Below are 27,611 nucleotides of genomic sequence, written 5' to 3' on the forward strand. Positions count from 1 at the left end.
CCTTTTATAAGCAAAGTTCACTGATACTTTCTACTTGGTAAAGCAATTTCAGGTATATTTAATGCTGCACTCCCTTCTGCCACACCAGTGAATTGAGGAGTGGGTACCATTTCCCCTTGTCTTTACTTAAATGAGCCATTGTTTCACTCCGCAAGGACAATGTAACTTTGCTCACCACAATAGATAGAGCAGACAAATAATATACAGTCTAGGGCCTCAACTGCCAACTAGTTTTCCCAGAGAAGTAAGTGGGAACAGGGCTTAGGCTCCAGGAAATTTTTGCAAAGCCACAAAAACTGATTCCCGTATTGCTTCCCAGTTATTTATCTAGAGGAAAGCAGTCATATACAGGTTATAAAGGCATGGACTCTAAAAGGAGATTTCTTGGACTCAGTTCCAGATTCTACCATATATGAGATTAAAATCCTTGGGACGTTGCTGAACCACTGCTATCTATGAAATCATGGAGACTATACTTGTCAGGTAATTTCCTTTGGGAGGGATTAAATTAGTTATTATAAAGTAGTTCAGAATTGAATATTAGTGCCAACAATACTCTAGGTCAGAAATTTTATTTTTGTAAGAGCCATAGTTATATGACATCTATTATGTGTTAGGCATTGATCCAAAGTCATTGGAGGTTTGAGAGTGAGTTCACACTTTGTTAGTGAACGCAGTTTAAAAGCTTAGCATTTTAAAAAGTTTTGTGTAAAGGATGCTGGCTCTGATTAGCAGAACCATAGATGATGATGCGTCCAGGCATGAAGTAGGACATATCAGATTAATTTAGTGTAATCAGGAAGAGTATGTCCAAATAAATGAGTCAACATTGCATTGAAACCTTAATGCTTAGTGGGAGTTATGCAATGGAAAAGGAAAAAGGTTGCATACAAATAGATGCTTGTAGAGCTGAAAGCCAAAATGAACAGACTCCCAGTAGTTTTAGTTTTTGGAAACTATTCTGTCTGTGGGCCAAATTTTAGTTCCTTTATCGGTGTGACATGAGGATAGTGAAGCACACAAGAGTTTTTAGTTTCTAATACTATATACACTGTATAGTCACATCATAATTTATTAGACTATAACTCACTGCTTAAACACATTTGCTTACTTTTAAAAGCGACAGTCCATACACATTTGTGCACTTATCTACTTATTTGTATTTCTAGTCCCAGAATTAGTGGTTTGGATGATTTTGTACATGTAAATCATGATACAAATATCAAGGCATAATTCCTTGAATAGTTGTGTCCTTTCTTAGTAAGCATCACCAGCAGTGAATGGATAGTATATTTTTCACCACATCTTTGTCTTCCCTAAACATTAAATGTATACATTAGCAATCTGATGGGTAAACTAGAACATCTTCTTGTTATTTTATATGCAATTAGCATAAAGTACACATACTAAAACTGTACAATTTGATGCATTTTAACTTATGCATGTAACTGTTACTAGAGCTAAGATAATCATTGCATCCTTTTAGAATATTTTTATTACATTTGTTTAGTGGGGGTGCACACATGTTGCAGCATGCTAATGGAGGCCAAAGAACATCCCTCAGAAGTGGGTTTTTTCCCTCCACTGAGTGGAAAATGGGGATTGAACTCTGGTTTCCAGGCTTGGAAGCAGCAGCCCAATCATTATATAGTTCATCATCAAATTTCTTCATGCTCTGTTATAACTGTATCCCTTGTTGCTTTTCTCCACCCTTCCTCCATCCTAGGCACAGTTACCAGCTTTCTATCACAAGAGATTACATTACATTTCCTGTCATTTATGGAAATAAATTCAAACAGTAAGTGCTTTCCTAGCTTTTAGAATTTTTAAATTGTCTTGATTTATCATGCAAAGTAATGGGGTTCATAGTTTCATTGGCATAGCTTTATAAATATATGCCATTTTATTTTGTTCTTTTTTCTTTTAATATTTCAATCGGTTTTTTAAATTTTTGATATTATAATATAATTATGTTTCTCCCTTCCCTTTCCTCCCTCCATACCCTCCCATATACCACTCCCTGCTTTTTTGAATCCATAGCCTCTTTTTCTCATTAATTGTTATCGCATGCCCCCCACTCCGTTACCCACTGCTCTCCTCACTCTTGCTTTCCACTCCGTTCTCCTGAAAAACTTCTTCCTCCTTTTGTGCTATATATTGTCCCTTCTTGTTCCACACTTATCCCTCCCTTTAGACACCTTTCTTCTCACAATCCTCTCTCTACTTTCATTTGTGTAAATATATATACATATATATATATATGTGCATAGATTTTAAATTTAGGTTTTGCATATGACAGAAAAGTAAAGTGGTATTTATTTTTCTTTGTCTTATTTTGTTTAACTTGATGATCTCCAATTTCAACCATTTTCTTGAAAATATTTCATTCTTCTTTATGGCTGAGTAAAATTCCAGTGTGTGTGTGTGTGTGTGTGTGTGTGTGTGTGTGTGTGTGGTAAATTTTCTTTATCTGCTCCTCTCCTGGTGCATATCAAACAACAGTAAGTAATGAAATAAGCAATACATTAGTGCGAGAAAATCATCTGTGGCAGGATGTAGAGCCCTTAAGGTCCAGGAGAACTAACTTGATTCTTTTGGGGAACCTGCGTTCTGATTTACAAAGTATCTACATCACTTTATACCTCCACCAGGGTTCCTTCCATGTTTTTCACAATCTCATCATATGTATTTCTTCCTTTGGCCAATAAATAGTGATTTACAACAAACAGACAAAAAACCCAAAAACAAGATATAGTCTTGCTAAGTAGTCCTGGCTTTGAAGGGGTGGTCTTTCTGTCTCAGTCTCCAAACTGCTGAGATTAACTGCATTAACTACCACACCCAGACTGATAATCGGTCTTTTTTTCCTTATTTGAATGATTTCACTCATCATTTTTCTTTTGTTTTTGTCCTGAATAACACATCAATATACACATGTGGTACCCTTTGATTAAGCAGCCGCCCATGCAAAAACATTTTAACTATTTGCAGTTTGTCTCTATAATAAAAACCAAGTGACAAGGGCACCTGCATGCTTTTACTTTTAAATAAACAAAATATTTTTCTTTTTAATATATTAATTTTTATTAATGTATTTTGTTTTTTGACAATTGCAAATGTTTTTTATCTTATTTATTATTATTAGTGTGTGTTGTGTGTATGATTTGTATAGGCATACTCATACCATGACACACATGTCGAGGTCAGGGGACAATTTCTATAGTCAGTTCTCTTCTTCTGCCTTTATGTGGGCTCTAGGGATCAAACTAGGGCTATCAGACATTCACAGCTAGTGTTTTTATTCACAGAACCATCTTTCTATCCATTTTTAAATGAAAAGTTTAAGTTAGTATACATTTAAGTTAGGTTCATTATGGCATTTTCATACATACTTTTTTTGTCCACCTCCTTCTCCCTATGCTTTTGCAGTCCTGCCACTTCCCTCTGACTAGTTCCCTTTTATTCTTCTTTTAGTAGCCGCCCCTTACTTTTAAGCCATGTAAATTCCATTACCTTCTCTTTTTCCTTCTTCATCCCTTCCTTAAAATATCTTCTTCCAGCCAAATGTGGTGGTACATGTCTGTAATCCCAGTCCTCGAGAGAGGAAGGCAGGAAGATCATGAGTTCAAGGCCAGCATGGGCTTCATGAAAACCTCAAGAACAAAACAAAGGCCCATGAGATGCCTCAGTTAGGAAAGGGTCTTGCTGCCAAGCCTGACAGTCTGGGAATCACATGGTGGAAGGAGAGAACAGACTTCCGCAGGTTGTCCTCTGATGTCCTCACACTCACATGTACACCAACACACACAAAACAAAATAAATAAATGTCAACATTTAAAACCCCAGAAAAACAACCAAAAGAACCCAAAACAAAGTAAAACCAAAAAATCCTTTTTCCCCCTCTCAAGATCCCTTCACTTATCTCCCTCCTACTCCTGCTGCTGGTCACTCTTCTCAACTAGTCCCCCTCATGTGTGTGTGTGTGTGTGAGACAGCGAGAGAGAATGTGTGTGTGTGTGTGTGTGTGTGTGTGAGAGAGAGAGAGAGAGAGAGAGAGAGATAGAGAGAGAGAGAGAGAGAGAGAGGTTAATTAGGGATACTCATATAGCATGGGTAGGTTGTTTTCTGGAGCATGGACAATTTACTAGTGGCTAAATACAGAAGAAAATTACTCTCCCTCCCCTAGCAGCCATTAACTGTCAGTAGGTCCACAGTCAGGGGTGGGGGCCTCCCAAGCCCTTCACTTAGCCATGACAGAATGTTAAAGAGCTCCACCTTGCGTAAGTAACCATAGCTACTATGTACATGATGACAAAAGCCATACCCTATGCAGAAAACAGCATTCATAGCACTCCTCCGCATCTGCCAGCTTTTACAGATTTTCAACCTTGTCTTCCACAGTGTTTCCTGGACCTTGAAAGAGTTCAGATAGATGTCCTTTTAAAGGGTAAGCACTCAACAGTGCCTTATTCTGACCATTTTGACCAGTTGTGAGTCTCTGCATTCACCATTACACACAGACTCTCTGCCCAAGACCAAGAGTGGCACTAATCTATGGGTATAGACATATTGATTTAGAAGGCAGCTTCAAGAAACACAAATTTAGCAAATCAATAGTAATAGATTTTCCCTAAGGGCCTGTGATCTCCATAGCCATTGACTTTAAGCCAGGTTTGCAGCATCAGACATGAATTCCTTCCAGTGGAGCAGACCTCAAATCCAATCAGAAAATGGTCAGTTATCCTCAAACTAGTTATTAAAATAACTGAAAGGAACTCATGTCTGATGTTGTAACCTTGGCTTAAGGTCTACCCTTGGCTAGAGAGGTCATAGACCCTAGAGTAGGAACTATTACTACCATTTACACAAACCAATATAATTTCTAAATGTTTTATAAATATTTATCCTTATTGTCACAGTCATCAAAGAAGTGTCTTTTTGCAACAGACAGAGACTATTACAAAGATCCACAACTGGTCAAAATGCAGAGAACAGCAGACCATGGGTGTCCAAAGCCAGTTGATATATCTACAACATAGTTTCTATGTCTAAGGCACAGGAAAAATCATGGAAACAGGGGTAGAAAGAGCATAAAGACAACCAGGATACTTGATGTGAGCCACTGTCCTCTAGACATGACAGGGAAGATGTACCCAGGAAGTCTTGATAATATGGTTACCTAAACAAGACCAGCATAATGACAACACCAGTCAACTTGTCAGCTTAGATGAAACAAATCTCACAAGGCCCCATACCTAAGTGAAGAGTTTCAGGCCATCATGAGCTTCTGAGAGAGGGAGATTCAGTTTTCCTCAGGGACAAGCTTCTCTGATGGGTTAATCAATCCCAAGTCATCAACACTAAACACATACACATATAAGCAACATTATATGGATTCAGCAGACTTCTGTGTATGTGTATATGTATATGTTTATATGTATTTATGTATATGTATGTGTGTAACAATAATGAAAAATAATATTAATTTGAAAAGAAGTAAAAAATGGTAAAGGGGTGGAAATAATGTAAATACAGTACTAATTTATGAAATTTTTAATATGGAAAAATTTAGATAAATAATATCATGTGTCTATGTGTGTATGTGTTCATGTGTACGAATGTAGGTATGTATGGCCATGGCAGGTTTGTGCAGATCAGAGGACAGACAGCCATAGTTATTAGTCCTTACCTTCAACCTTGTTTGAGATAATGTCTTTTTGGTGTTTGCCACTATGCGTACCAGGATAACAACTCCCGAACTTCTGGGGAGTCCCCTGCCTTTGTCTCACATCTGGGATTACAGATGCAAGCTACTGCACTTGCTTTCCCTGGGTTATGAGGCTTCAAACTCGGGTCCTCACACTTGCACAGCCAGTGCTTTACCAAGGGAGCCATCTCCCCAGCCTATGGTTCATTATTCCTGCATGAGTGACAGTCCACTATCTGACTTTTGGTGTATTCAGAAAAAATACCCAATAAAATAAAACCACATGGTGAAATTTAACAAATATCATATAAAACTTTTCTGAGAACACACAATTATTTTTACAAATCTGACCCTTCATTTGTTACTAAATAATATTTATTATAGTCAATACTTTCTAATATGAGTTCAACTCTATTGGGTATAAAATGATGTGTGTCTTGTCTGTGCCATCCAATCTGCTGTAAACAGCCATATTTAGCTAACACACACACACACACACACAAACACACACACACACACATAACAAATGTGTGTACACATAACAAATATAGTAATTGTGTTGGTACTATGGGTTGGCAAATAGGGGCACTTGCTGCCAAGTCTGATGGCCTGAGTTTGGTCCCTGGGATCCACATAGTGAAAGTAGAGGGTTGATTTCCCTAGGTTGTCCTCTGACTTCCATAAAAGCAGACACACACACACACACACACACACACACACACACACGAGATGGGGGTGTAAATATAAAAGTACCACAGTAATGGTAACAATCTAGCAAATGGAACTTTCCACATAAAGGACATTTGTAGAAAAATAAATCAGTTTCTATAGAAATACTGAATATCACTGAAACAAAAGACCTCCAAGTCAAATGCTTTCAATTTTTAAGTGGAAGTAGCTGAAGCTTGGTTTCAATTTCCTCTACAAACTCTAATGAATACTAACACTGACTGGTTGCCACGAATTGTGCAGAACTAATGGCCATCATAGAGACAACCCTGAAAGGTTCTTACTTTGTAGAATTTCACATTGTGGACACAGGTAGACATCTTGATGATGTTCTTTATTTTTATTTTAAATTAACTTTCAAGTTAGCATACAACATAATGAATTTCATTGGGACTTTTTCATATGTGTATGTCATTATACTTTGTTCTTATTTGTCCCTATCTCCCACTTCCCAATTTATCTCCCTGCCTACTTCTTTAAAAAATATTTTTATTAATGCTTTGAGAATTAAGACAATGTATTTTGGGGTGTGTGTGTGTGTGTGTGTGTGTGTGTGTGTGTGTGTGTGTGGTTTTTGAGACAGAAGTTTCTCTGTTTAGCTCTGGCTATCCTAGAACTCACTCTGTAGACCAAGCTGGCCTTGAACTCACAGAGATCCACCAGCCTCTGCCTCCCAAATGCTGAGATTAAAGGCATATGCTACCACTGCCTGGCTTTTATTATTATTATTATTATTAATTTTCATACAATGTATTTTAACCATATTCACTCCCCACTCCTCCTCATGGCTCTTCACAGGTTCATCCCCACCTCCCTACCCCCCACTTCATGTCTTCTTTTTAAAAATAATAACTCACTGAGTCCAATTTGTGCTTCATGTATACTCATGGATGAGTGCCATCTGCCGAGAGTGGTTAACTTACTCTCTTAAAGAAAACTGATTCTCCCTCCCACTAGAAAGCATCAGCTGTCAAGAGCTCTTCAGTTAGGGGTTGGCCCTCTGGATCCCCCCTCCTGCCCCATGCTGGAATGCTGACTGCCTTGGTTTTGTTCAGACAGTCACAGCTGTGTGAGTTCCTGAGCGCATTTGTCCTGTCATGTCCAGAGGACCCTATGTCATCCCAGTCCTACCTGGCCTCGGCTCTTATCATCTTTCTTCCACTTTCTTCCTCCATGGCCAGCTCTGAGCTTTTAGCAGGGTGGTAATATAGCTGTCCGATTTGTGGCTCTGCAGTACACAGACATTTTATTCTCTGCACTTTGACCCATTGTAAGTTTCTTTGTTAACCACTGTCCACTGCACAAAGAAATTTCTCTGATGAGCTCTGAAAGCCACACCTACCTATGGGTATATAGATATGAATTTCAACTTACCCTACTCTTCTTGAACCTCTTCCCCTTAAATGGCCCCCTTTGCTTTCTTGTTATATGTATTTCACTATCTTCTCCATGCCTCCTCTATTCCTCTATCTCCTCCTTTAAAACACTTTCTTCCCACAATACAGTCCCCCTTTTAGTTTATACACACACACACACACACACACACACTTAAATCTGGATTCCACATCTGAGAGAAACAATGTTGTTCCTTACTTATAGTCATCTGTGCACAAGACTTTTTGTACCTCTAATTTCCTTAAGACTTTGAATGTAGTTCTTGAAATCCCTCTTTCAGATAAGGAAATGAAGGAAAGAATTTAAGAAACTAAGTGGCAGCCAGGTGGTGGTGGCTCATGCCTTTAATTCTGAAAACAAAAAACAGAAAGAAAGAAAGAAAGAAAGAAAGAAAGAAAGAAAGAAAGAAAGAAAGAAAGAAAGGGGGAGGGAGGGAAAGAGAGAAAGAAAGAGGGAGAGAAAGAAAGAAAGAAAGAAAGAAAGAAAGTGAAAGGAAGGAAGGAAGGAAGGAAGGAAAAAAGGAAGGAAGGAACTAAGTGGCAAATTAGTAAGTAGCAAAGCTAGGACTCCCATCTAGGTTGTGAAAGAAAAACAAAAGAAAAGAAAAGAAAAAGGCCCAGCTCTTTTCAGGCTCTATTTAGGCTCTATACTGGTAATATTTCACTAAAATGACATGTTCAATGGTAGGTGTCACTTACCTTAGAGCAGCTAATAATCTTCCTTACCCTTCAGAGCATTATTGAATGTCTCTCCGTTTTGTTTCTGTCCGTGTTCCTGGAGTCTCCTTTCTTTCCGTTCTGCCACCGCCATCATCAGTTTTTAGTGCAGCTAATGTGTTTGCATGTTTTCCCAGCTGCTTGACAATGAGATAAGAGCTCATATCCAGCCTGAGAGATTTCAGAGCTATCTGTTTACTCAGCAGAACCTCAAACATACCGCTCAGTATTCACGATGAGACATATTCTTTGCTTGAAAAATAGCAGTGACCCTTATTTGATCCTTTATAATTACATACAGTATATTATTAAAGATAGACTGTTGCATTGCTCCTAGTTTTTTTTTGACCTTATGAAGTATGCATTAGTCATAGAAGGCAAGCCTGGATGCTGTGTGATTTTTACTCATACAAACACTCCTAAGAATGTTCTCCATCAGGAAGATTTTCTGAAAATCTCTCCTTCTAACAGAAAACATTACCTAGTTTCCTTACAACCCATACGATGACTACATTCGACCTTACTGAACTGTACTTGAGAGACGAAGAGAGAAATAGTCACAATGGGCTGTCTCACACTGTTTATGCTACAGATAACACACATCACTTATGCTCATATGTCAGTCATTGGATGGAAGATGGGCCTGGCATTTCTCCTAGAACCAGTATGGAAATGTTGCTTGCCTGTGTGACCAGGATAGAACTAGCTGTCAGTGAGCCTAACTACCTGAGCCTTGTAGAGGTTTTTGTGTTTCATCTGTGCCCTTGGATTAGAGCCTTCCGCTTGGAGTTTGTGTGTGCTTCCGTGTCAGTCTTCTACTTCCCCATCACGAAGGCAGCTCCTAGCCCATTGAGTGCAGCCCTGAAGGCTTCTCAGGGAGGCAGGCAGTGATACTGATGTAGTCAAGGGCATGATCTCCCTCATCAGTGAAAGGGAGGACAGGTGATCTCTGTAGATATTGGGAAGGCTTGAGCTATCTTAGTTTCTTCTTGTTTGTGTTCAACTGGCTTCTCTTCAACAGAGTCCCTAACTCACACAGTGATCAGTCAGCACTTATATATAGGCTCATGCTATACTTTTTAAAAACTTATTTTTTTTTAGTATTTGAAGAGTGAGAACCATGATTTTATAGTTTACATAATCAGTTATAAGAGTGGTCTGGGATATGACAGGCATTACAAATGCTTCATTGATTGTTCTATTTTTATTGTAATATTGATAGGAAAATTATTCTGTCCCACTTAGAGCTCATATGGCAAGCATGTTAAGAAGTAACATATGTGTGTGCTGTATATCCCAAGTACTGTTCAAACTCTTTGAAGCTGCTGCTAGGTGGCTATTTACTTATGATTCATTTCAACCCCAAGGAGCTCATTTCCTACTTTGGCTATTCTTCAGATCATATAAATCTTTCACCTTTTACTACTTGTCCTTACTTAAGGGAAAACTTCCAAAATTTCACTAATTTTTAAAACCACTGTAAAAGTACTTGTTATATCTGTTCAGCATCCACATATTTTTTAAATTTATTTTTAATTAAATATTATCTAACCCCCATGTTTTCCAGACTCCCTCTAAAATTTATGACCTCTTTTCTTAACTTATTATTATGTAAGCTGGGTGTAGTGGCGCACACCTTTCATCCCAGCACTTGGGAGGCAGAAGCAGGCAGATCTCTGTGAGTTCGAGGTCAGCTTGGTCAACAAAGCGAGTTCCAGGACAACCAGGGTGATTACACAGAAAAACTCTGTCTCAAAAAAAGAAAAAAAATATTATGTATATATGAATAGGCATATAAATACAATCTGCTAGGTTAATTATGTATTACTTACTTGTGTATGTTTTTAGGTCTGAGCACTTGGTATTGGGTAACCAACCATTCTGAATTCATATGTGAAACTACCTTACTGTGTCCAGAAAATACTATTAGTCATCTCCACTTCTGGCTCTTACAGTAGAGACCTACAACTGGTCAGGGTGCTGAGAATAAGACACTCCAGGATTCTCAGTCCAAAATGAGACATCTATATCATACCTTCCTCCCTCCTAAGGCTTAACTCATTGTGGAAGACAGAGTGGAAAGATTTTAGGAGTCAGAGAAGGGGAGGGAAGGAAGGAAGGAAGGAAGGAAGGAAGGAAGGAAGGAAGGAAGGAAGGAAGGAAGGAAGGAAAGAAGGAAGGAAGGAAAGAAGGAAGGAAAGAAGGAAGGAAGAACAAGCTTTTTAACTTTTGATTGAAACTTTTCTATCCTATTTTTAATTTTTGCATTAATACTTAAAATAATTTTTGTTTTTAATAATCTTCCATAGGTATTTGATATACCTTAAGGTAAATTATATTTAAAATTTGTAAGATATAATTTTCAAGAAAAATGTTAGTTCACTTATACTTTAAATTTTTGCATTATCTGGGAAAGTGCATAAATGTCATTCTGTTAGGTATACCCTCAACACACTTCTAATGTTGATTTGCCAGTCACAGCAGGGAGGTCACAATAGCAAAACCTTATTTAACTACTTGGATGGAGCTGGAAATGTAACAGAAAGCATACTTTTCAGCAAAGGTTTAGTGGATACCTTTATAATTCCAAGTTGTTTTTAGAAATCTTACTTTATTCAATTTCTTGCTGTGTAAAATTATCACAATGCTAAAGGGATGTTTGTCCATCACCATCTTGTCTCAGTTGGGGGAGTTATCTGCCATGACATATTGCATCTGCAAATGATAAGAAGTATGGTGTCCTACTTTATTGGCAAGGAATCCAGTCTTGGACTATATGTTTAAGATCTGTATTTACAGTGTTATAGGTTTATATATTCACTTACTATCAATAAATTTTGCACAATTATTTATGATTTTCTACTTAATAGATTATGTGCTCTGTGATTATATATAGGTTTATTTTTTCCCTTCCAATTTGAATTCCCATTCACTATTTTTCTTACCTGATTGATCTGCCTAGTACTCCCACTACAATGTTCATATCATGTACGTATCTTTTCTTTGTTCCCAATGTTAAGGTAAATAATTTTTGTTTTCTACTTCTAAGCATGAGTGCAGCTGTATTTCTATTTATAGATTTTTATCATTAAGAGTTTGAGTTCTTTAAACATTTAGTACAATTCAGTCAGGAAGCATTGTGCACACCTGCAATTCCAGCACTCAAGTGGCAGAGGATCTTGAGTTCCCGGCCAGCCTGGGCTATAAACAAGGGCCTCTGTTGATGAGATTTGAAAATTTCAACAGTGAAGCCAAATGAACCCCAGTTTGTCTTTGATGCAGGGTCCCTGACTACTAATTCAGTCTCCTTATTGTGGGTGGATTTAGATGTTGGGTGTCTTCTTTTAAAGACTTGGTACATTCCCAGAAATTCACTCATTTGGATGAGTAATATTAGTAAAAGTTATCTAAAAGTGAGGGTGGAGCCTACAGTGAATTGTAGTAATAACTCTCCTTTCATCAATATTATTTCCATAATATCAGTAACAATATCCCAAATTTTAATTTTAGTATTCTTAGCAACTCTGTTGGTTTTCAGTCTTTAAAGAAATAAATGGGGCATTTATTATTTCTAATGTTTTAGTGTTATCCATTTTATCTAACACCACTCTAATGTTTATTATCTTCTTCTTGCTAGCCTTGGTTTTCGTTTAATTTTATCTTTAGAATTATTTATGTAGTGATTTGGATGATAATGACCCCCATAGACTCATATATTTTTATATTTGGTCCTCAGTTGGTAAAACTGTTTGGGAAGGATTAGAAGTTGGGATCTTGTTGGAGGAGGTGAGTCACTAGGGCACAGGTTTTGAAGTTTCAAAAGGCTCATGTAGTCCCCATGGAGGTCAGTAGATCCTGGGGAGCTGGAGTTATAGACAGTAGTGCCAGTGTGGATGCTAGCAGCTCAACTCCAGTGCTCTGAAAGAAGAGTAAATGTTCTTAGTTGTTGAGCCATCTCTCTTGCTAAAGTGGCTTCTTTAGTTTTTTTAATTATACTTTATTTATATTTGGGGGTATGTATGTACCACGGCATGTGTGTGGAACCCAGAGGACAATTTTCATGATTTGTTCTCTCCTTCAAAGATGTGGCTTCTGTGGATTAAATTTGGGTTGAAAGGCTTGATAGCTGGTACCTTTGATTGATAAACCATCTTGCTATCCTCTGTGTGTCATATACACTTTTTGTTCATAATTTCTGATATCAATACCTTCTTTAATATTTATGTTTTATCTGTGTGCCACTTTGAGCCCCTTTTCATTTCCTTTGTATATATTATTTAATTACTTCTTTTGTGGGTCTCATAATACCTTCAACTTTGCTTAGATAACTCATAACCTCCCTTCCTATGTAGTGTAGCTTCATTACCCATATTGTGTAATTATGTATGATTTGCCTTTCTGTATATGGCTTAATCTCTATTATCATCCACGTTCTCACAAATTGTGGAATGCCATCCTTTTATGCTGGAAACTATACTACATTTTATTATCCATTCATTATTCCTTATCAGTTGATAGACACTTAAGTTTTTAGCTATAGTAAGATGGCAATAAACACAGGAATGCAGATATGTATTTTGCTTTATTTTATTTTTCATCAAATTTCTTCTTAGATGACTTTGTACATGTACACAATGCATACTGACTCTCATTCCCCACTTCCCCATCATTCCTGTCAACCCTTCCTCATCTCCACAAATCTCTCCCACGCACTTAAGGATATCTATTTTCTTGGGTTTTTTTTTTCCACCAAGATTAGGCAGGGCTGTATTTGTAACCATGGATTTGGTGCTATCCACTGGAACCTGATGAATTCAGCAGTGAGTACATTAGTTACTTTTATTTTGATGTGATGAAACACCATGACAAAGAGTGAGCTAAAGGAGAAGGAGATTACTTTTATTTATGGTTCCAGAGGGACCAGAATCCATGAGGGCATGATAGCAGAAGCATGAAGCTGAGAAACCACATCTCAAGCAAAGGCATGAAGAAAAGAAAAAAAACTAGAGGTGGAGCAAGGCTTTAAATTCTCAAAGGCCATTCTCAGTGACGTAATTCCTCCAGCAAGGCCACACATCCTAAACCTCTACAGACAGGTCCACCAATATGCAGTGAGATTAGCTAGACTCGAAATCTGTACATCTCACTGAACTTTTATATGGCTAGAATTCTGAAGTTTTGGAATTTCACTATCAATTATACTTCACTACTAGTTACATTTTTATGCACTTATCTACCCACCAAAAAAAGTAATGACAGGACTTAAAATTGTATTTGCAATTAACTTTATATCCTCTTTCACAACTCATGTGTCCTTTACCTGCATGCTGTCCTTCCTCATCGCCTAATATTTATCCTTTCTTGATATCTTTTCTACATGCATGTATATGGTACACACATATACATTTGTTTACAAGCACACATATATATGTAATATATAAATATATTGTGCATTATATATAATATAAAATATATATAATCATATAAGATATATAGTATAAATTAGTATTAGCATGTAAGGAAGATTATACAGGGTTTTTTCTTTTGAGGATTGTGTTACCTTAATATTATACATATAAAATCTATTCATTTCTCTGAAAATTAAATGTTTAATTTTTCTTTTTAGCTGAGTAGTATTCCATCTTATATATGTGCCAGATTTTCATTGTTTATTCATCTGCTGATGGATAACTAAGTTGATTTCACTTCTTTGTTATGGTGAAAAAATCAACAATAAACATGAAGGTGAAAATATCATGCCCTGGAATGCAATAGTTAGGTCATTAATTGTTTGATGAAAACCTCCAAACTCATTCCATAATGACTTTATCAATTTGAACTGCCACCAGCAATGAATAATGGATTTATCTTTCCCTACAGTCTCTCCAACATTTTGTCAGATTACTCTTTTAAATTATTATCTCCAATTTTATTTAATTTTTCTATTTTTTATTTCTTTTCAATTTCTTTATTATACTACATGTGTACACAATATAAACTGCCAATCAACAAATGAGGCAATGAGTTGAATACACAGTTTTTTAAAAAACCCACAAATGGTCAATATTTTAAAGTGTTCAGTATCCCTAGCCATCAGGGAAATGCAAATTAAAACTACTTTCCTATATCACCTCACCCCAGTAAGAATGGCTGTCATTAAGAAATTAGTTAAGGTTCCAAGGGGTTAGGGAAAAAGGAGGCCTAGATAGCATTAGATAAATACAGCCTTGGGCTGGAGAAATAGCTTAGCAGGTAAGAAGAGCATAGGCTGCTCGTCTAGAAGACCCATGTTCAATTCCCAACACCTATATCGCAGCTTACAACCATCAGTTGTAACAAGGCTTTGTCCCGCCAGCCAGCTCCCAGATAATGACACAGAGACTTATTAATTATGAAAGCTTGACCTTTAACTTAGGTTTGTTTTTAACTAGCTCTTTTTTATTGTTTTTATTGAACTATACATTTTTCTCCTCTCCCCTCCCTTTCTCCTCTCTCTCCTTCTACCCTCTCCCATGACCCCATGCTCCCGATGTACTAGGAGATTTTGTCTTTTTCTACTTCCTATGTAGACCCATGTATGTCTCTTGTAGGGTTCTTTTTGTTGTCTAGGTTCTTTGGGGTTGTGGACTGTAGGCTAGTTTTTCTTTGCTTTATGTCTAAAAACCACTCATGAGTGAGTACATATGATATTTCTCTTTCTGGGTCTGGGTTACCTCACTCAATGTGTTTTTTTTTTTCTATATCCATTCATTTGCCTGCAAATTTCAAGATGTCATCATTTTTTTTTACCACTGAGTAGTACTCCATTGCATAAATGTACCACATTTTCTTTATCTGTTCTTTGGTTGAGGGGCATCTGAGTTGTTTTAAGGTTCTGGTTATTATGAATAATGCTCCTATGAACACAGCTGAGCAAATGTCCTAAATGTCCTTGTGGCACGATTGAGCATCCTTTGGGTATATACCCAAAAATGGTATTGTTGGGTCTTGAGATAGATTGATTCCCAATTTTCTGAGATATCACCATACTGATATCCAAAGAGGCTGCACCAGCTTACACTCCCACCAGCAATGCAGGAGTATTCCCTTTACCCCATAACCTCTTCAGCATAAGTTATCATCAGTGTATTTGATCTTGGCCATTCTTACAGGTAAGATAGAATCTCAGAGTTGTTTTGATTTGCATTTCTCTGATGACTAAGGATGTTGAACATTTCCTTAAGTGTCTTTCAGCCATTTTAGATTCTTCTGTTGAGAGTTCTCTGTTTAGTTCTGTACCCTATTTTTTATTGTATTATTTGTTCTTTTGATGACCAACTTCTTAAGTTTTTTGTATATTTTAGAGATCAACCCTCTGTCCGATGTGGAGTTGGTGAAGATCTTTTCCCATTCTGTAGGCTGCCGTTTTGCCTTGTTGACTGTGTCCTTTGCTTTGCAAAAGCTTTTCAGTTTCAGGAGGTCCCATTTCTTAATTGTTTCTCTCAGTGTCTGTGCTACTGGGGTTATATTTAGGAAGTGGTCTCCTGTGTCAATGCGTTCAAGTGTACTTCTACTTTCTCTTCTGTGAGGTTCAGTGTGATTGGTTTTATGTTGAGGCCTTTGTTCCAATGTGGACTTGAGTTTTCTGCATGGAGATAGATATGGGTCTATTTGCATTCTTTTTTAACTAGCTCTTATAATTTAACTCAACCAATATTTTTATAAATCAATGTTCTGTCATGTGGCATTACTTCTCTTCCATCCTGTACCTCCTATTTCCTCTCTGTGTCCTTTGACATCTCCTCTGAACCTAGATTCTCCTCCCCTTCCTTTCTCTTCCTGGAAATCCTGCCTCTACTGACTGCCTAGTTATTTGGATGTTCAGCTTTTTATTACACCAATCACAGCAATACACCTTCACACAGTGTACAAATATTTCACAATAATCAGTAACTCCAGTTCCAGAGGATCCAACATCATATTCCAGCCTCTAGAGGCATCAGGCATATCCATGGTACACAGACATAAATGCATATTAAACACAACACATAAAATAAAATAAAGAAATAACAAATTATAAATACAGCTATTTAGTCCATTTAGTGCTACTTGCATTTCTATATTTGTAGGGTTGGCCATTTGGTATTGGATAAGCAGTTAGGGGCTCATTCCTGGGGAAGATTGATTCTTTCTCTTTCAGCAGTCTTAATTGTTTGTAGCTTTTCATCTATGGGTGGGGCCTTGTAAGATTTTTCCCAAACATGCTGGCATGTCAACTGATGATGTCACTGTCTTGGTCTTACTTAGGAAGGCATAAAATAATACAATTTCTGTTTTTTAAAACATTTTTGGTGTTATTTATCCCTCTTCCTCCCATTCCATCTGTATTGCCCTCTCTTACCCTATCTCCAGTTAAAGCCCTCACTCCATTTTCCCTATCTCCACTTTATGTCTTGCTTTTCCCTCTCTAGACCCACTTCTTTCTGCTGCTCCTTGGTCCCTTAACCTTACATGTCAATGAACAAGAATCACACTGCATTTTGATATCCTAAAAAAGAAATGCAGAATCTCGGAGTCTCTAATGAAGACAAAACGCTGACTACCTGCTTCTGCTTCATGTGTTGGTGTGTACATTTCCAGAGATTATGGATCAGAGCGATCCAGGAAATGGGGAGATCTGAGCGGGGCACTTGTGCCACCTCCGTCTCTCCCTAGCCCAAGAGGTGGCAATTTCCATGCAGACCCCATTTAATCAGGCCTCCAGCTGCCAAGTGCAAACTCTTGTCAGTGTGTATAGCAAAGAGGGCATGAGCATCTGGTGCCTGTCAAGGACATCACTGTCCCTGCTCTTTAGTTGTCAAGGAGAAGGAAACAGCAATAAGCACTCCGTGAAATGATTGAAAGGACTGTTTGCTCTAGGGCCTTCTTTCCGCTCCCATGACTTTCCAAGTCCCTGATGAGGCTACAAAAGTCCCATCCATAGGGAAAAAACCAATAATGTAAATAAATGGACCGTCAAGCATCCAAACACCACTTTGCTGAGGTGGGTGATAAGAATGAAGCTACCCACAGGATGCGTTTGAATCTCCTTTTCAGGTGCTTTGTCATTTGACTTAATAGGAACTTGACTCTGTGCATAGCTTAGTAAATGTACTGTATACATAACCCCAAACTGTTAAATATGTACTTAGTTTGTGCCATGGAAATTGGTTAATAAAAAAGGGGAAAGTAAATATGGGGACTCAAACCCACACACACTGATAGGACTATCTTCTCTCTGTGGATTCAGCTGCCTCAGACTCTCACTTCCCCTGCAACCACAAAATGTTCTCATGTATATTCTTATATTCAATTTCGATCCATCTAGTGATTTTGGATGTACCTATTTATATGGTTTTAGTGACATTATAATATACACATAGCATAGCTTATCCTAAGATTCTGGTACAATTTTATCAATGCAAGTCAATTGCAAACATCTTTCTGCCCTTTGTATTGCTGTATTCTCCTTGATTATAAAGTCACCACCTCAATATTTCCTCTACATACATCTGGAAAACATCAGCTAGCATTGTAAGTTTTGCTTCAACCATTAAACACAATAGCAATAACTCAAGAAGAGAAGGAGTCTGTTGGTTTAGTCATGTTTCTGTCTGTTGTGTTCACTCATTTTAAAAAAGAGTGTTCTTTTGTTCCTTGCTTTATCACTTTCTTTGTATGTGAGAAACTTCCTTCTACCATGCCTTTAAAAAAATTTATGTGCATGCCTCTTGTGTGTGCATGTGTGTGTGTGTGTGTGTGTGAATGTGTGTGTGTGTACTTGTTACACAGCATACATGTGGAGGTCATAAAAAATTTGCAGAAGTTAATTATCTCCATCTACAATATGGCTTAAGCTCAAGTCTTTGAACTTGATGGCAAATGCCTCTACTCATTGAGCCATATTGCAGACCTTTAATCTTTTGTTTAGGGTAGAGGTATTAGTGAATAATTTTCTTAGTTTTTCTCTCATCTAATTCTTCTCTTAATATCTGAAAGATATTTGTGTCAGATATGGGTTTCTAAGTTTGCAATGTTTTTCTCTTTCCCTTTGAAGTTGGTACAGCACTTCTTTAGCCCTTGTGTGTCTTTAGTTGAGAGCAGCTGCTGTCACTGAATCAGCTTTTCCATATAGGTAATGTTTTATTTCTTTCTCAGTGATCTCAAGATATTTTTGTTTGTTTTTTAGATATTGACTATGGTATGTCTTAACTATAATTCTTTGAGTTTATTTCATATGGAATTATTGTTGAATACAGGGGCTTATGACCTCTCTCAAACTCGAGAAATTATCAGGAATTGTTGGGTTTTTTTTTTCAAATACATCCAAGCACCATCCTCTTTCTGTTTTATGGTCCTCCAGTTTTCCAAAGATTTATTTTTATGTTCAGTTATTCTTACCTCTGATTTCTATTCATTTATCCAAAATTTCAAGAAATCTTTCTCTTCTCTCCCTTCTCCTCTTATTCTACTTCTACTTTCAGTTTACTATATTTTATACCTTGCCTTGCTGGGGAGAATGGAGTCATTGTTTTTCAGTGATTACTATCTAAAAGTATTCTGTTAGCCCTTTCTTTTCCAGGTTCCTTGGCCGCGTAAGCAAGAATTTAGAAACTCTATTGTCTGCATTAGTTGTCTTTTATGTTTCGCTACTTTTTCTAATATCCCAACTGGGATATATTTGAAAAAAGAAATGTATAGAACTCATCACTGTGTCTTTTTTTATGGCTTAAGATCATATCTGTTCTTCTTTGTATCTTTCATTGTATCAGGTCCCGCCAGCAAGTTCCCAAGTCATGACACAGAGACTTCTTATTAATTATGAAAGCTTGGCCTATAGCTTAGGATTGTTTCTAACTAGTTCTTATAACTTAAACCCATTTCTATTCATCTATATCCTGCCACTTCTCTTGTGGCTGTTACCTCTCCTCCTGCATGTCCTGCTTCCTCTGCATCTTTCAGCATCTCGGCCTTCTTCCCAGCATTTTCTCTGCCCTGAAAATCTTGCCTAGCTACTGGCCATCTTGCTTTTTATTAAACCAATCCTAGTGACACATCACAGTGTACAAAAATATTATTCTACAACATTTTATTATATTATTATATTTGTTTTGCAGATAATATCTGGGGCTTTAGTTGTAGTTAGCATCAAAAATATAGATATGTGTGCCTGTATTACCTTCTCAAAAATCAAAGTCAGATCATTTTTATGGTTGGAAATTTTTTTGGAAAAAGTAACAAAACTAAGGTAATAATAAGGTAATAAGAGCATTATGGAATATATAAAATGTTAAGAATTTAAAATCAAAAGACTAAAAATGCTTGTGTATTATCTGTTGTTTATAAAATCATTTACATTCACCATTATCAACTTTATGTCTTTACCTACGTTCTTCTCAACTTCATATAAACAGAGCTGCCACCTCTTCTCTCATGACAAGCAGAGACAATCAGTCCCTATCTCATTAATAAGGCAAGCCTTCCTTGTTTGCAGAAAACCTTTCCCCTGCACATCTCTTAGTTATTCTTGTATAGATTGGAGTACTTATTTTACACACACACACACACACACACACACACACACATCTGACAAGTAAGCCTTCCATCTTCAATGTTATCTAACTTTCTTCAATACTCTAAAATACTGCTTCCTAATTTGTGACTTGTATAGTAAATGCTAGGTAGAATATATAAGAATAGAATTAGCTAGATCAAAACTAAATTTTTCCATACAGGAAAGTGTAAGTACTGATAGGCTTTTGACAGGACTTCAGAGGGGTAGAAAAAAGAGAAGTAGTATGTGGAGAAAGAGGAAAGACAGGAAAAATAGAAGCTAAAAAGACTTGAGGAGGAAGTCTATCCAAGGTAGTTTATGTTGTAAAATTCTAATGGAGTAAACTCACCAATACCTTGAAGGTTGTTTTTTACAAAATTAAAATGCCCTCACAATTTGCAAGTGATTCTTCAATCATGTTATTTCAACTCTTGTTCATCTAGTAATTTGCATTTTACATATTTAGGTTTTTTTTTCAAATTTCAAGGAATTTGGCTCTAGCCATAACAGAGAGTACTGCAAGACTAAGACTCTGTTTTCTTTAGGACCAGAAAGCAAGGGGTGGCCAGGCCTCCGGCTTTGTAAGACCAGAGAGTACCTGGCCTTCAGGTCTTTGGCTTCTGTCAGACCAGAAAGCACCCTGCAATAAGCTCTCCATCCCAGTGACCACTGAGGTAAATACAGAATCTAAGCCTTGGCACCCAGTGTGCCCAGGGTTTCCTGAGAGACTGGAGATTTTCCAGTAGTCTCTAAGATCAGTGAGGATGTAGCTTTCTGACGTCTGATATTCCAGTGGTCATTTCAGGATCCAGAGTCTGTATCACTGTGGTCTCAGTGGTTACTTTGAGCTCATGGCTCTATCCACAACCCCCTGATAGTAGATAGATTTTGAGGGATCTGATGTTTGGTATCATCCCCCTCCTGCAGCAGGCTCACAGAAGCCAGAGGTAACAAAGGTTTTGACTATACCATGTTTTCTCAGAACTTAGCCTCTAGCCCTACCCTTGGTCCTATTGGCACACTGGCAAGATCACATCAGTGATTCCATTGGACAATCAATACAAAGTTTCACCAATCCCCACAGCTAAACTTCAGGCAGATGTACCTCTAGGTACAATTACTGGTGCAGAAGAGCAGAGGTAAAATCAAATGTAATAGATAAACAATGTAGTAAAAGTATAGAAAAACATTTCTCAAACTTAGAGAATAAAGGAGACATCTAAATACAAGGAGTATATAGAACTACAAAAAGACATGATCAGAGAAGAAACTCCTCAGGGCAGATCACAAACAGAATGTTAAAAAATAAAAGTAGGTTCCTTTTGGACTCAGATGATGATGTAAGTCACAAAACAATCCCACACTAGTTCAGAATTATGGATAATTAAAGGGTTATTTATTTAAGGGGAAAACTTACAGATCACTGTTCTGGACAACAGTCCTCTGCATGAACAGGAACAGAGCCTAACAGATGGAAGCGGGGGCTGGAAGCAAGAGAGCAGGTGCAAGGTTATCGCTGCTTTTACAGTATAAGAAACCATGCCCAAGTGGGCTGTTATCTTAAAGGCTATTGGTTGAAGGAGCAGAAGGAGCTCCCACAACACCTCCCCCTTTTGTTTAAATAAGAGAGTTCCAAACCCAATACAAAACTATATACTAGGAACAGATATCAAGTATAATTAGAATTACAACCAGCATAAACAATATTAAGCAAGAAACATAAAATTCTATCCTATGGAGTCTAAGTCATGTATAGGAAATGACTTGGCTAGATCATAAGAGTACAGTAACTATGACTATCTAATCTTCAACCCCATTGAAGACCTGAGAAGAGAGATAATATTACTTGAGCAGGCAGAAAGTACAATCAAGTAGTTTCCAAAGCAAGCGATATAGGACGAAGACAATTAGCTACCTGAGCAGTCATCCAAAGTCTCATTTTTCAATGTTGAAGCAACCAACTTTGGCTAAGGCCTAGCGTAACTGACAGACCATTTTCAGAGGCAGGAAATTTTTCAAAACTATTTTACCCCGTCTTGGCAAGATTTGACTGTCCTGGTTATCCATTTCCGGATACCATGTAACTTGTCAGTAGTTGAGGCATTGTCAGTTCCTTGCCCAAAGGCCAGTTTTGCCAAGAAGAAAACAAGCTCCAAGTAGAGTGTCTTTGGTGCTCAACATTCTTTCACATTGAGCACCGATTTGTAGAAGGGCCGTTTGTTTGGTTCCCAGCTTGCCCAGCCCCAAAATAATCACACAGAAACTGTATTAATTAAATCACTGCTTGGCCCATTAGCTCTAGTTTCTTATTAGCTAATTCTTACATCTTAATTTAACCCATTTCTAGTAATCTGTGGATCGACATGTGGCAGTAGCTTACCAGGTAAAATTCCCAGCGTCTGTCTCTGGCAGATCCATGGCATCTCTCCGATTCTGCTTTCTTCCTCCCAGAATTCAGTTCCATCTTCCCCACCTCCCTAAGTTCTGCCCTATCAACAAGCCAGGGCAGTTTCTTTATTCATTAACCAATGAAAGCTGCACATGGACAGAAGGAACTCCCACACCATTCAGCCACTATTCCTGGTGGGAATCTAGGGTCTCCCTAGGTTTTCTTCACGACCTGCCTCAGCCATTTTCCCCTGCCCATCTCCAGTCTTCAATGACTGCCCACCACACACAGGACCACTCTATACCAAGGATAACCACCACACTTGGCTGGTGCCTAAGTAGGCTGGCTAACTGTACCCCCCTTCTCCTCTTCCATTCTCATCTCTCTTTGGTACTCCTAGGTCAGTTACTACTGCATGTATCAGCCCCCTTTTCTAACCTATCTCCATTCTCTTGAGACTCCTGCCATCTGTGTACCTACTTCTGTGTCTGCTCCCCTTCATGAAGCTGGACCTTGAGCCCTGTTTAAGAGATCTCCAGAGTCAGTCCCCTTCCCCTGCATGCTAGCTTATCGCCCACCCAACCCCCTGCACCCATCTGAAACTGCTTGGGGGGTATGAAACCTGAAACCCAGAGTGGCCATAAGATGGAAAACTAATCTTCATTCTGCTGATTCACATCAGATTGGCGTGACAGACCAAAGAACCAAATATTCAGTCAACAAAGGTGAGATCAGATATTCACGCCAAGAAAAATACAAATGTCATAACTTAAGATATCTAGATCCCATTGCAAAAACACAGACATCAACAACCAAGACAAATGCCTCCTCCAGAAATCAGCACTCCATTGTAAGATGACCTGAGAAAGCCAATTTAACTAAAGCAAGGAATAAGAACTTCAAAATAGCAATTATGAATATGTTCAAGGATCTTAAAGAGACTATGAATAAGTGCTACAATGAATATCATTAAAACACAAACAGTTGTATGAAATAATGAAAACAATTCAAGTTATGAAAGTAGAATTTAACAAAAAATAGAATCTCTAAAAAAAACTCAAGCTGAAATAAAACTCAAAATGAAAAACTCAGATAGTCAAACAAAAGGCTCAGAGATAAGATTGAATGAAGTAAAAGAGCAAATTACACATCTTGAAGACAAGATAGAAGAAACAGATAGGTCAGTCAAAACACTCATAAAATATGGGGCACTAAGAAAATATCAAATATACAAATAATAGGTACAGAGGAAGAAGAAGAAATCCAGGTCAAAGACATAGAAAATGTTTTTAAGAAACATTTCTTAAAATGTAACTAAGAAACATTTCTTAATCATAGAAGAAAATTTCCCCGATCTAAAGAAAATGGTGTCTATCAAGGTATAATAGGCATACAGAACAACAAATAGATAGTCTGAGAACAGAAACTCCCCATGGCACATAATCAAAACACTAAATGTTTAGAACAAAGACAATATATTAAAAATGGCAAGGCAAAAAGACCAAGTCACATATAAAGGCAGGCCTATTTTCTGATTTTCAGTGGAGACACTGAAAACAAGAAGACTTGGATATGTGTTCTACAATCTTTAAGACACTGTTACAGATGCAAGTCCAGACTACTAGACCCAATAAAACTATTAATCACATTAGGAGAAAGAAAAACATTTCATGATAAAAACAAATTTAAGTCTTCTGCTGAGTTCTTCCAAACAAACACCATTTTAATTTAAATATCAAACAGGTAGCACAGCAGGCAACTGAGATGTCCATGGTGTTGTTGGGGGTTTTTACTCTTACTTTTTTTACTCTTACTTTTTGCTCTTTTGGGGGTCTGCCACCCAGCTCCCAAATAAATCACACACACACACACACACACACACACACACACACACACACACACACACACGGAGGCTTATTCTTACTTATGAATGCTCTGCCTTAGCCTGACTTGTTTCTAGCCAGCTTTTCTTAACTAAATTATCCCATCTATTTTTTGCTTCTGGGATTTTACCTTTATTTCTGTATAGTTTTTCTTTCCTTCTTATTCTGTGGCTGACTGTGTTGCTGGGTGGCTGGCCCCATGTATCTTCCTCTCCTCCTTTTCTCATTCTTTCATCTTTTCTCCCCAGATTTCTCCTTTTTATTCTCTCTACCTGCCAGCCCCACCTATCCTTTCTCCTGCCTTGCTATTGGCCATTATCTCTTTATTAGACCAATCAGGCGTTTTAGACAGGCAAAGTAACACAGCTTCACAGAGTTAAATGAATGCAACATAAAAGAATGCAACACATCTTTACATCATTAAACAAATGTTCCACAGCATAAACAAATGTAATGCATTTTAAAATAATGTTATACAACATTATAGAGCCAGCCCTTGAGAGGGAGAAAGGGAGAATGGCTACTCTGGGCTTGGGGTCTTCTTCCCCTAGTTTCTTCCTCACCTGGGAACTTTCTCTTCATCTCTTGCTACCAGAGAAAGAAGAGAGAGGTCACTGCCTTGGGAAATAAAGTCACAGTTGTCCAGTCTACTTTAGGTCTGGTAGCCCATCTAGGTAAAAAAAAAAGTAACAAAACAGTTATCAAGAGAGCTGGTATAAAAAATAACTTCATTCAACAGGAGTATAGACAGAAAATTTAATTTTTGTTTGAAATTTCATAAGCTTAGTTCATTTTGAGATGTTTTAGCTGCTCTTGTTTGCCTCTTGGAATAGAAACCACATAGAATATAATTCCTTCTGGTTTTAAATGATGTATATGAGGCATGTAATACCTAAAATATTGTTACTTTACAGTGTTTCCTTAAGGAAGATTGGATTTGCTATGAACTTTAATTTCACACAGACTGAACTAAACCTCTAAGTCCTGATCAGCCTTAAGTGTGACATGCTGAAACAAAATGGCAGCCATTGAGCAGAGATTTAATTTCTTTCATAGCTGGGATGTAGTATGCAGTTGTGGATGGCTAAGTGCTCTTGAAAAGCTGTTGTGAACACAAACAAACAAATAAAGCTGAACCACTGATTACAGCCAAGTTTTGTTGAAAAGTCCAACTAGTAATCACTCTGTGCAAAGGTTGCCTAGTTATAAATTGCATAGAATTCAACAAATTGAATGGCACTTCACCATTGTTTAAGTCATAGGTTCCTAATATGGTTGCTATATATGAATACATAGCTGCTTGTAATAGTCTTTCTTTGGAAATTTGAGATTTCAGAAGACTATTGTCCTTCCAATTCGAAGGTTCTTGTGGAGCTGAGTTTGTGAGTTAGTATGCAAGTGTCCCCCTCTCCCTCCATGTTGCCTTTTGTAATGTTTGGGAGAACCCTTGAGATTAAAGTGCTGGTTATAAATGATTTAACTTTAAATTTTTTTTCATTGCAAACATATATGATGACTTGGTACCAAGAGCAGGGATTACACTCCTATTGGAACATATACTTAAATTTTCTTACAAATTGTGTTTGAATTAATGAAATAGTAGCATATTTGTATATAAATTAAACCCATAGAAAGGTAGCAAAAAACAGAGAAACAAAGATAGCAGAAGTAAAATTTCAGACTATATAAAGCTATAAGGTATCAGTAATTGTAACTAAATTAAATGGAAACAGAAATGGTACTACAAATAAAAGACATGATATTTGAGAATAGATAGCAATACTTGATAGAAAAATGTGCTAGCTACAGAATGGATAGCAATACACATCACAAAAATTCTGCTATGTGAAAAAAATCTTTAAATAAAAGAACATAGGAGCTGATTAGATAGATTAGTGGATGAAGCCATTTCCCACCTAACAACATGAGTGAAATACCTAGAACCCCGTATGACAGAAAGAGAGAGGTAAATCCTACAAGTTGTCCTCTAACCTTCACACACACACACACACACACACACACACACACACACACACACCTGAGCACTGAAAGCTGAGAATGCTGGTAGCAAACACAACTCTTCAATTTCACATGGCCACAGACAGAGAAGGACCATGCTCTCAAAGGTATGCTTCAGAGACTGGATCCGGACCTCCAACCATATCTCATGTTCATGACTTAGATGGTACAATTTGGCACATTAGAGCTAAATGGATTTTGATGGGTTTTAAACATTAAATTGATAATGTTGTGGAGAAAAACTCAGGACTTTAAATGAGGATGCCTTATAATTTCCATGTTCTATGGATGTGAATTTCTGAGGCTAAGAAGGAAGATGCTAAAGCTACCCTACAAAGTTTCCATTCTCAGATTACTCAATAAGACATTAATATAGGTTTCTCTGGGCAGACTTTTACAGATGTAATTTAAGACCTGAGTCAGCTGACCTTAAGATTACCCAGGAATATGTGACCGAACCAGAATAGCCATTTCAAAGTAGTTTCATTGTCTTAGCAGCAGAAGGGTAAGTGAAAGAAATACAACTCATGAGAATGATTCAAAACTTACTGGTTTTGAAGACAGAGAGTGCCATGCACAGAAAATAGAAAGAAGTCTCTCAGAATTAAGGACCTCAGACCAATAGACAGAGGAGAAATACCCTAGTCCTACTATATGATGGGCAATATTTCAGCTGAGTTTACAGTTTGGTCTGTGGTTAGTGGGCTAGTATAATCATTAATCCTCTTTTTAGCAACCATTTTGAATCTAAAGATTGCTAGTACACTAGTGAGGCATGCATTTGAATGTATCTGTGAGGGAGTTCCTAGGGAGAATTAACTAAAGCAAAACAGCGCGCCTTGAATGTGTAATTCACCATCCCATGGGATAGGGCTGGAGGGCTGGACTGAATTACAAGAGGAGAAGGAGAAAGGCAGCTGGGAACTGGCACTCCCCTTTCTCTGCATCCTTCCTTTTTGCAGAAGTGATGAATCTATGAGGACATGTGGAGTCCCAATCACATACTTTCCTAGCAGTGAACCAAAATCAACCCTTCCTCCTCAAAACACTTTTTCGCCTGACGTATTTTCCCAGTAATGAGAAAACTAACATAACTTCTTGATCTACCAAATGTGTATCGTGTATCTACCAAATGTGTATCGTGTCTGTTATCAGAGTGGGTTGGACTGTCTTGTAGTAATACAAGAGGTCCACTCTTGAT

General features: G+C 37.6%; 1 long non-coding RNA gene across 2 annotated transcripts in view; it reads left to right on the forward strand.

The window, feature by feature from the left end:
* Positions 1–27,611, forward strand: part of LOC125417991 (uncharacterized) — a 48,851-nt gene that overhangs the window by 1,629 nt on the left and 19,611 nt on the right. For both annotated transcript variants that reach the window (XR_015736919.1, XR_007237292.3), the window contains exons 2-3: positions 395–483; positions 1,727–1,798. This is a non-coding gene — a long non-coding RNA (uncharacterized LOC125417991). The remainder of the gene's footprint in view (positions 1–394; positions 484–1,726; positions 1,799–27,611) is intronic.

Source organism: Myodes glareolus, chromosome X (assembly GCF_982192425.1).
Source record: "Myodes glareolus chromosome X, mMyoGla1.1, whole genome shotgun sequence".
NCBI classification, from domain to species: Eukaryota; Metazoa; Chordata; class Mammalia; order Rodentia; family Cricetidae; genus Myodes; species Myodes glareolus.